Source organism: Triticum aestivum, chromosome 2D (assembly GCF_018294505.1).
Source record: "Triticum aestivum cultivar Chinese Spring chromosome 2D, IWGSC CS RefSeq v2.1, whole genome shotgun sequence".
Taxonomy (NCBI): domain Eukaryota; kingdom Viridiplantae; phylum Streptophyta; class Magnoliopsida; order Poales; family Poaceae; genus Triticum; species Triticum aestivum.
In genome coordinates, this window is record NC_057799.1 from 295,612,195 (window position 1) to 295,621,614 (window position 9,420).

A 9,420-nucleotide genomic window follows, 5' to 3' on the forward strand; every position below is an offset into this window, starting at 1 on the left:
GCGGGAGATTTTGCCGCCCGCGGGATCGTTCGTATCCAGTTTCAACTAATTTTGGACCGTGCTAGCGGGAAGGTCATGCGAGACTGTGTACACGGGGCACGCGTCAGCAGTTAATAACTGGTGTGAAGTCCACCCCAGAAAAAAAGACAATAACTCGGGATGATGCGCCGATAACTTGGACGTTCACACGGGCGCGGCCAATCGTACGGGTGTAGTGGCGCGTTCACAAAAAAGGGATCAAACGCTCAGCCTATGTATTTCTCGTGTAAATAGATAATTTAGTGCAATTGGTTATTTACTTTAAACATAATGCATTGACGTGTTAGTGTAGAGGCGCACAAAAAGAAATGGATATTGTAGTCCGCTACTTAAAAGTGTTACCTCATATGATTACATAGCCTCCATTTCATAAATTGCGTACCCGTTGAATTCATATATGAATATTACATATATTACTTCATAATAGAACCTTAAATCATCCAAGACTAATGATTTTGAATGCAAGAGTAACAATGGTGCATGTACATGATAGCTACATTGGTTGTTTGAAGAAACATCACTGTAACTTTGGCATGCACAACTGAAAAGGTTTATTTAAATAGAAAAAATGTGATATGTGAGTGTCCAATCTTTATAGCGTTGAATCGATATTGTACCTTTGGCCACGATACGAAGTAGATATTGATTTATGTTCAAGCGATGCACGTCCACGATCGCTAGATAGTGATACGTGAATGAATTGTGCAATCTCTCTCACACGCATACATATCTCATTTCCCTGTGGGCATCGGAATCACACACGCGCACTTCGTGTATTTCTCTCCCTCCGTCAAGGTTAGAATTCGTCTTTCTACCCCGTCCTACAAGTCTCTCACACAGAAACACACATGCTCTCTCTATCGCACACGCCCACACCTTTAATTCCGCCCACCCACAGCCACTAATGTCTCAAAGTATAATAATGTCTCTCACACATATGCCTAAGGTTAACTCGAGTTCCGGAACCATATGAATACATACAATGGGATTCCAGCAGAGCACCTTTTGTTTTGAGATTTCGCTCTCTCTCTCTCTCCCTCTCTCTCTCACACACACACGCGCGCGCGCACGCGCACACACACACATTGTTTCTCGCTTCATTTTTCCGGCACTTGCATGCACACAATTTTGTTTATCTTCGTGATGCTTTAAGTATGCCTCGCACAAATGCTATCTACCTATCCCTTAATATAGCTAGATATGTGTCACACAAACTCCTTCTCCCTACTAGCAAGATGCCCATGTGTTGCACCGAACATCAAGATGCATTTCTATGAGTAGTTTATCTTGTGGGAGAAAAGGATGAACAAGGGAATGCCTTATTTGCAAATGCGGAGAGGGGTGTGGGTATCTTTTTGCAAAATTGCCACAGTTTCCTTCCTATCCGTCGGGTATAAATCGGATGGCCTATATTGCAGGATGGCAGGAACACCATCATCACCAACTCTGTTTTTTATAAGAGTAGGGATATGTAAGTGTCACTGCCCCCCCCCCCCGACACACACACCCACACCCACACAACCACACACACACACACTTCCCAACACCGAAGGAGTAGGGTGACACCTCGATCTTGATACTAATCTATCGACTGGCTTCTCTCTCAAACACACACACACGCACACACACTACCCGACACCGAAGGAGTAGGGCGGCACCTCGATCTTGATAGTAATCTATCTACTCCTCTTTCAAACACACACACATACACACACACTCGCTAGTTGTGCCTCTGTGCCTACCGCGCACACTCTCGATACGTCTTTCTCTCCCTCCCCCTCCCCCCACCCCAACAATGACAGCAGAAGGGTGACAACTCGATCTGATCGTAATCTGTCAATTGGTTTCTCTCTCGAACATTGTGTCTCTGTGCCTCGCTCAGTAGCCCCCTCGATATGTAGACTTCTCGCGCGCGCACAGCTGTAGTGACGATGACGCTGAACCCAGTGTGCCTCGTTTTTACCGGCCTCATGTGATAGTTTTCACCCTGTTTTCTGTTAATTAACAAGGCAACCTTTTCTTTGTTACTACTAGTGAATCTGAAATCATTCGGGGCAGACATAAAATATATCACTTCAACCCAATTATCGCAGTAACTATTTTAAAAGAAACTAGCTAGATGCCCGTGCGTTGCACGGAACATCAAGATGCATTTGTATGAGTAGTTTATCTTGTGAGAGAAAAGGATGAACGAGGGAAGGCCGTATTTGCGAACGTGGAGAGGGGTGTGGGTATATTTTTGCAAAATTGCCATAGTTTTCTTCCTATCCGTTAGATATAAATCCGACGGCCTATATTGCAGGATGGCACGCACACCATCATCACCAACTCTGTTTTCTACTCCCTCCGTTCCTAAATATTTGTCTTTTTAGAGATTTCAACAAGTGACTACATATGGAGCAAAATGAGTGAATCTACACTCTAAAATATGTCTACATACACATCCGTATGTGGTAGTCCATTTGAAATCTGAAAAAGACAAATATTTAGGAACGGATGGAGTATAAGAGTAGACATGGAGATATATCTCCAGCATGGTCTACAACAAAAATGTGCTGGACTGGTTAGCGCCGGATGCTCGCAACGCGATGACATGAGTTCGAATTCTGTCTTTAACTTTAGATTTTTATATTATATATTACTTATTTAATATATACTTCTTTCGCTACTGTACTGACAGTGGAACCCACAGAGTACTTAGAATACAAGATTAAGGATGGACTTGTTTCTTTTTAACTTTCTGTACGAAGCTGTAGCCACCCTGCAAGTCACGTGTACACTGTACATGCAATTAACTTTTTATAGAGGGACAATCATACACGCAATTAACTCAAATGGATTGGATGTCACTCTATTATTTCCAGCATAAGAGCATCTCCAACGGCAGCCGGCAAATTTCCTCCCGCTTCCTTCCGCGGAGGACGACATCAAACGCCAGCGGCATACATTTTCACAACTCTAACCAACCAGATGAAATTCGTGCAAACACGGACTGATTTCATATAAGCATGAAGGATTTCGTATAAAAAAGCCGGATCTTCATATAAACATGATGGATTTCATTACATTTACATGAACTAAGCGGTGCCAATCCGGCTCTCTTGGTATAATTAATACTCCCTCCGTCCGGAAATACTTGTCCTAGAAATGGATGTATCTAGACTTATTTTAGTTATAGATACATACAATTTATCCATTCTTAGAACAAAAATTTCCCGCCAGCTGGAGAGGGAGTACATAATCTAAATGGCCGCCCGCGGATCCCTTTGTCTTCCTCATGTCCGGCAGACACTTTGCGGGGTCGACGAAGGTCCTCGGAAGAGACGAAGAAGCAAAGAAACCACCTGAATGCGCAGTCGTCGCCTCGGCGGTGGCCTTCATGGGACCCAAGTGGCGGCGGCCTCCCGTGTTCTACTTCTCCTCGATGATGGCGGCGGACACGGAGAAGCTGGCCACCGACTCGTCGCTCTCCACGCACCCGGCTTCTGTCTCTGCCTGCATGGCGCTGCCGCAGGCACGGGAGGCGCGCCCACAGACACGGGAGGCGCGGCACCGCAGACACTGGTGGCGCGGTACGACGCGGCAGCGACGACGCCCGTACCGGTGTGCTCGCCACCGTGCCGGCGTGGAGCAACTCGCCACTCCTCATCGAGCTGAACTGGAGCAGCGAGTTGCTGAACCACGCGCCTGCTTGGGGCGGCAACTGGCTCCGTCGGGCCAAGCGAGGTTGGTGAAGCACCGAGCGGCCTCGCCCGTATCCGGAGGGCTCGGCGGGCCACCCAGCGGGTAATATGCCGGAGAACGGCTCCTCGGAAGCCATCGAAGAGTGGAGAAAATGGTGAAGGAGGAGATGGGGGGAGCGGCGGAGGGGTGCGATTCTTGCCCGCTGTCTGTCTGGCCTCGTGTAAATAGAGGGCGGACGGTAGGAGCTTGGCCGGCGTCTGGCCTCGTTTAAACTAAGGGCGGACGGGAGGAGCTCGGCCGGTGTTGCGTTTAATTCCGGCCCGCTCATGAACGGACGTGTGGCCGGAGTAGGTTTCTCGGTTTGCATGCGGGTTTAACGGAGGGGTTTGATGGAGGCGAGGAGGCGTGTTCAGCCAGGCGTGCAGCGGGCGGCGTAGTACTATTCGATTTGACAGCGGGTGGTGCAGTTCCCGATACGGCTTTAATGCAGACGAGGGAGGGAGTAGCGGTTCCCGAAATGTTGAACGGCCAAAGCATCCTCCTTCAATTAATGCATGAGGGAAGTAATGGGAGGAGGACCAGGAAAAGAGGCTGCACGATGTGAATGCAACGCAGTTTGCCCTCATATAAAGGCGCCCCTCCATTCCAATGCATCTACCACATCGTACGCACCTAAGCATTTGCCTAAGCACCTACACTAAGCGCAAACACTACAAAAAAATACACTTCCGTGATGATACGTGTTTGTCACAGTAGGTCGCGTTTTTTGTCATGCATGTACATCCATGACAAATTTATGACAGAATCAAGATAGTCATACCTGTGCTGTCGTAGAAGTGTTCCATGACATTACCAAAATTATCATCACGGAAGTGTCCACTTCCATGACGATAAATCGCGCGTCACAGAAGTGCTTTCGTCAAGGGTGACCGACACGTGGCATCCACCGTAACGGAACGCCGTTAAGCTATTGGGTCGGGTTTTGGATCCGATAACCCATTAACAGCCCCGACCAATGGGGATTTTCCACGTGTAAAATCATCATTGGCTGGAGGAGACACGTGTCAGGTCCGCGTTGTCATAGGTGTCACTCATCCAATGGGCGAGACGCGCCTATGATATGTTGACACGTGGACCGGCCCATCAAGTTTAAATGGGCCGGCCCAACTAAAGGCCCACAAGATTTTGCGGACCATAATGGGCCGGCCCAGCTAAAGGCCCACGAGATTTTGCGGACCATAATGAGCTAGCCCAGCTAAAGGCCCACAAGATTTTGCGGGCCATAATGGGCCGGCCCAGGTAAAGGCCCACAAGATTTTTGTGTGCCATAATGGGCCGACCCAGGTAAAGGCCCAAAAGATTCTTGCGGATCATAATGGGTCAGCCCAGCTAAAGGCCCACGAGATTTCGCCGACATTAATGGGCTGGCCCAGCTGTAGGCCCACAAGATTTTGAGGACCCTAGTAGGCCGGCCCATTAACTGGCTGCCATGTTTTGGGCCAAATGCCGGCCCATATTTGATCCGGTCCATTAATGGCCTGCCACGCTCCGGGCCTAATAGTGGCCCATATGAAATCCGGCCCATTAAAAGCCTACCACGTTCTGGGCCAAATTACGACCCAGATCAGGTCCGGCCCTTTAAGAGGCTTTGGGCTCAATTATGGCCCATATCAGATTCGGCTCGTCAACTGGACACTATGCTTTTGGGCCCACTTGCTAAAGGCCCACTTAGTAATTCGGCCTGATATTAGTTTTGGCCTGTTAAAGGCCCGCTTAACATTTCGGCCCTATATTAATTTCGGCCTGTTAAAAGCCTGTCATACAGTTGGGCCTAACTACGGCCCGGTTTGCATCCGGCCTGCTCGCAGCCGATATCTGATTGGGCCAAACAAGGACCGAGACAATTTTGGCCTGTTAAAAGCCCGTGATTTGATTCGCACAATCATGGGCCGGGGTTCATTTTGGGCTGCTGCCGGCCCGTGAGCTGTTCGGCACGTTTCAGGCCCAACCTACATCGTGATTGCATGATGGCTCGATTATGTACCGTAATTTTACGGTTTGGCCGGTTTACTGCGAAGACAGGATATATATATATAGTAAAATAACTGCAGCATCGTGAATAAGAAAAAATCTAGACTATACAGTAAAGAAATTACGGCATATTACATCCACTGGGCATCAAAGTTCGCCACTATGATAATAAAGAACAAGCAGACAGTAGATTACATACACTGGGCATCAAAGATCGCCACCAGCGCAAATAAACACGCCGACAAAATAATATACAAAACCGACAGCACTTCAATAGAGTTCAAGAAAGGTTAGCCTTGCTGGGGAGCTGCAGGGCAAGCAGCTGAGCAAGATGATGAGATTGCGCTTGTTCAACACTTATATCTTCCTCACTCTGAAAGATAAACAAGCAGACAGATGACAGGTTTTGCACATAAAAGTATCAGTGCTGACAATTCATCACATTTCTTACTAACGAATAAAGTGACACAGTTTAAAATTGCATTAACACAATATGGTATTGTTCAGGTCAAGACATGGCAGGAAATGACATTGTGAAGGAGTTGGCAGCTTCACGACACCACTGGATTACAGATCAAGAACTCATAAGCATCAATGGTTAGTGTGCTGTCAATTTATACCATTTCAGATTGGCAAATAAAGAGATGGTTTAAATAATAGTAGAATGATATGACATTGTTCATAGTTAAGACATTGCAGAATATGACATTGTGCTGTAGTGGGTAGGTTCACCACACCACGATTACGGATGAAGAACAGAAGCATACATGCAGTGCAAAAGAAGATCACTTGCTCTGTATAGTTTAATTTACATGGTACGAAGAAGGACCTTGGTTGTACAACTGAAAACTTAAATTGAGAAAGGACAAACTTTGTTTATGAACTACATAATAAACTTTAAACAAGCAATTTGATGCAAACACCAAAATAAACAGCTGTTGCAGTCATGCCTAACCAAATATATACAACAAAGTTTGAAGGCTTGAGATGGACAAACTTACATTATTGGTGAAGACAGGCTCTATAAAGGCCTTGTCCATGCTGATGGGGGGCAATTCAAGAAGTTTACCACAGAATCTTCTTCAAAAGCATTGCCTTTATTCTACATTTTGTTAAGAGTAAATATAGATGTGATAATATACGAAAAAATGGAGAATATTTAAGATAAGATGAAGAGTGATGCTACATAACCAAGTAGCTATAAATGTAAGTGCAGCGATACAGGCAAAAGGTACAGCCAAGAGCAATGCACAGCTAAACTTCTTCAGTACCAACCTTATGGTAAGAGTAAATGTAGTCTGATGTGTAGAAAATGGAGGGCAAAGGAAAATAAGCTGCAGAGTGATGGTACATGAACAACTACCTGTCATTATAAGTACACTGATAAAGGACAGCATGTACTTACAAGAACAATGCAGAGCTAAAAAACATTGGCATTGGATATATTCTACACTAATGTAACCATTCATACAGATCAGATAATTTGGAGCGAACAATTGATAAGCAAGCTATCATGCATACTGCTGTCACATAATGAACCAGGTATGGACGCAAGTACAGTGATACAGGACAACATGTACTAACAAGAGCAAAGCAGCGGGCAGCATATTTGCGATATCCTGTCGTTCTTATCAAACCAGAATTCTTCTTCGAGCAGATTTCCTGCAAAAAAGATCCGTAAGGCACATGCGGAAAAGTAGAAGTTCAAATTGTCATCTGATTTCATAGACAGTACCTCATCCTGGGAACGAGACCAGTGCATAACAAGGTTTTTCCATTCAATGTCTTCTAAATTTAGCACAGGAGACTTCACCGAAAATTCGTTTATAGACTTGCCATCAAAGTGTGATTTCCTCAGGTAACACCGATACTGCTGCAATGCTTCCTTGAAAAGCACAAGCAAGCTTTGCTCGTCATGACTATCCAGATTGACCCTCGCCTAGTTACAACAATGTAATGTAAATCATTGATGTGTTCAATCAGCAGAAAACAGGAAAATAATAACCATGAATAATAGCACTTACACGTAAGTTGGACAGGAAGATGTGAAAATGGTGTTTGTCTTCACAATAATCTTCCCATGATGGGAATATATGCACGTAGTCCCTAACAACATTGAAAGCATTGTCTTTTAAACTGGGAATAAATGGAATGGGGTTCCAATCTGCGGGAATTGGCCATCTCTGCAGTTGGGATAGGTCTTCGGCCGGTGGACTTGTTGTACTTTTTGCTGGAGTGGGATTTTTCTGTGGTACAGCTGGTGCTATGGCAAATGAAATCGGTATACCTTTTGCTGGAGTGAAGGTCCTGTGTGGTGGGGCTAGTGGTGTGGCCAGTGAAGTATGGGTACAGTCTGCTCGAGTCGGTCCTACGTTTTGTGTCACTGGTTGTACAGCCAATATAAGTGGGGTGTTGTCTGATTTCTCCGGCACCACCATGTTTTTCAAGGACTTTGCTGGTGCTCCTTCAGGTTCGGCAATCACCCTCTTCCTTTTTGATGTCTGATGCACAAGAACAGCATTTGAGTGGAAAAACATGGTATGATGACAGATGGAATATGTATTGATAATGGATGGGCATGGCATCTCGACATATATGATGAGTAAACTAAGCAGATGGCGGTGCAACAAAGTAGAAGAAATGCAAGACAACATATGCAAGATACCCTCAATCAATAAAACATTGCCAAATTAGAACAGGCACCTTGATGGGTGAACAGGATAGGCCATCTGCCTTTGACTCCTCGAGGTTAAAATAGTCATTAGGATCATATTCTGAACAAGAATCAACAGGTGGGGAGCGTATGAGTTTCATTGCATCCAGAATGGCACTCAATGCCTTGGTGCCAATTTTGTAAGTCATTGCAGTGTTTAGCTTCAAGAGTGGACTGCTGCTAGTGCGACACAAAGCAGCTACACAGATCATAGTGTAGATATAACGGGAAAACCTTAAGCATCAGAGTAAAATCAGCAAAGTGGAACTTGCTGGAATATATGTGCTAGTATTGTCGGTACGGCTAGAAAGGCTTCGGATACCAGCTCTCTTCAAGTGAAGGTGCAGTACTGTTAATATCAGTGTAACTCTCAAAGGCGACACAGCTCCCCGCATTTCCTTGCTATTCTTATAGGATTCAAGTGGGCAGGCCACTACAAATCCTATTCCTATGTTTACAAGATCCTACGAATCAAAGAGGCTCAAGGTGTCCATCACAACCGACCGTATAGACCTCTACACTGCAAATGTCCCTGCTCATCTTCAGTACAAGGAACATACTGTACTACTATCATACTCCCTCCGTTCCAAAATATAAGTCTTGGTAGAGATTTCCACTATGGATCACATACAGATGTATCCAGATACATTTTAGAGTGTAGACTCACTCATTTTGCTCCATATGTAGTCCATGGTGGAATCTATACAAAGACTTGTATTTAGGAACGGAGAGAGTACATATTAAAGAAGAACGGAAGAGGAACATGGTAAAGAAGAGCAAGCAGATTTTGGATAATAAAATGTTGGTTGCGTAGTGCCCACACATGATGAACCAGAGCGCATTAAGAATGCAACTCCCAGCTGTCTCTCGACCATTTCAGGCGGTTGGATGAAGATCCTACGTCTCCTAACCCTTCTTCTTCCTCGTCTCTGATTCTTCCCATACAGAACACC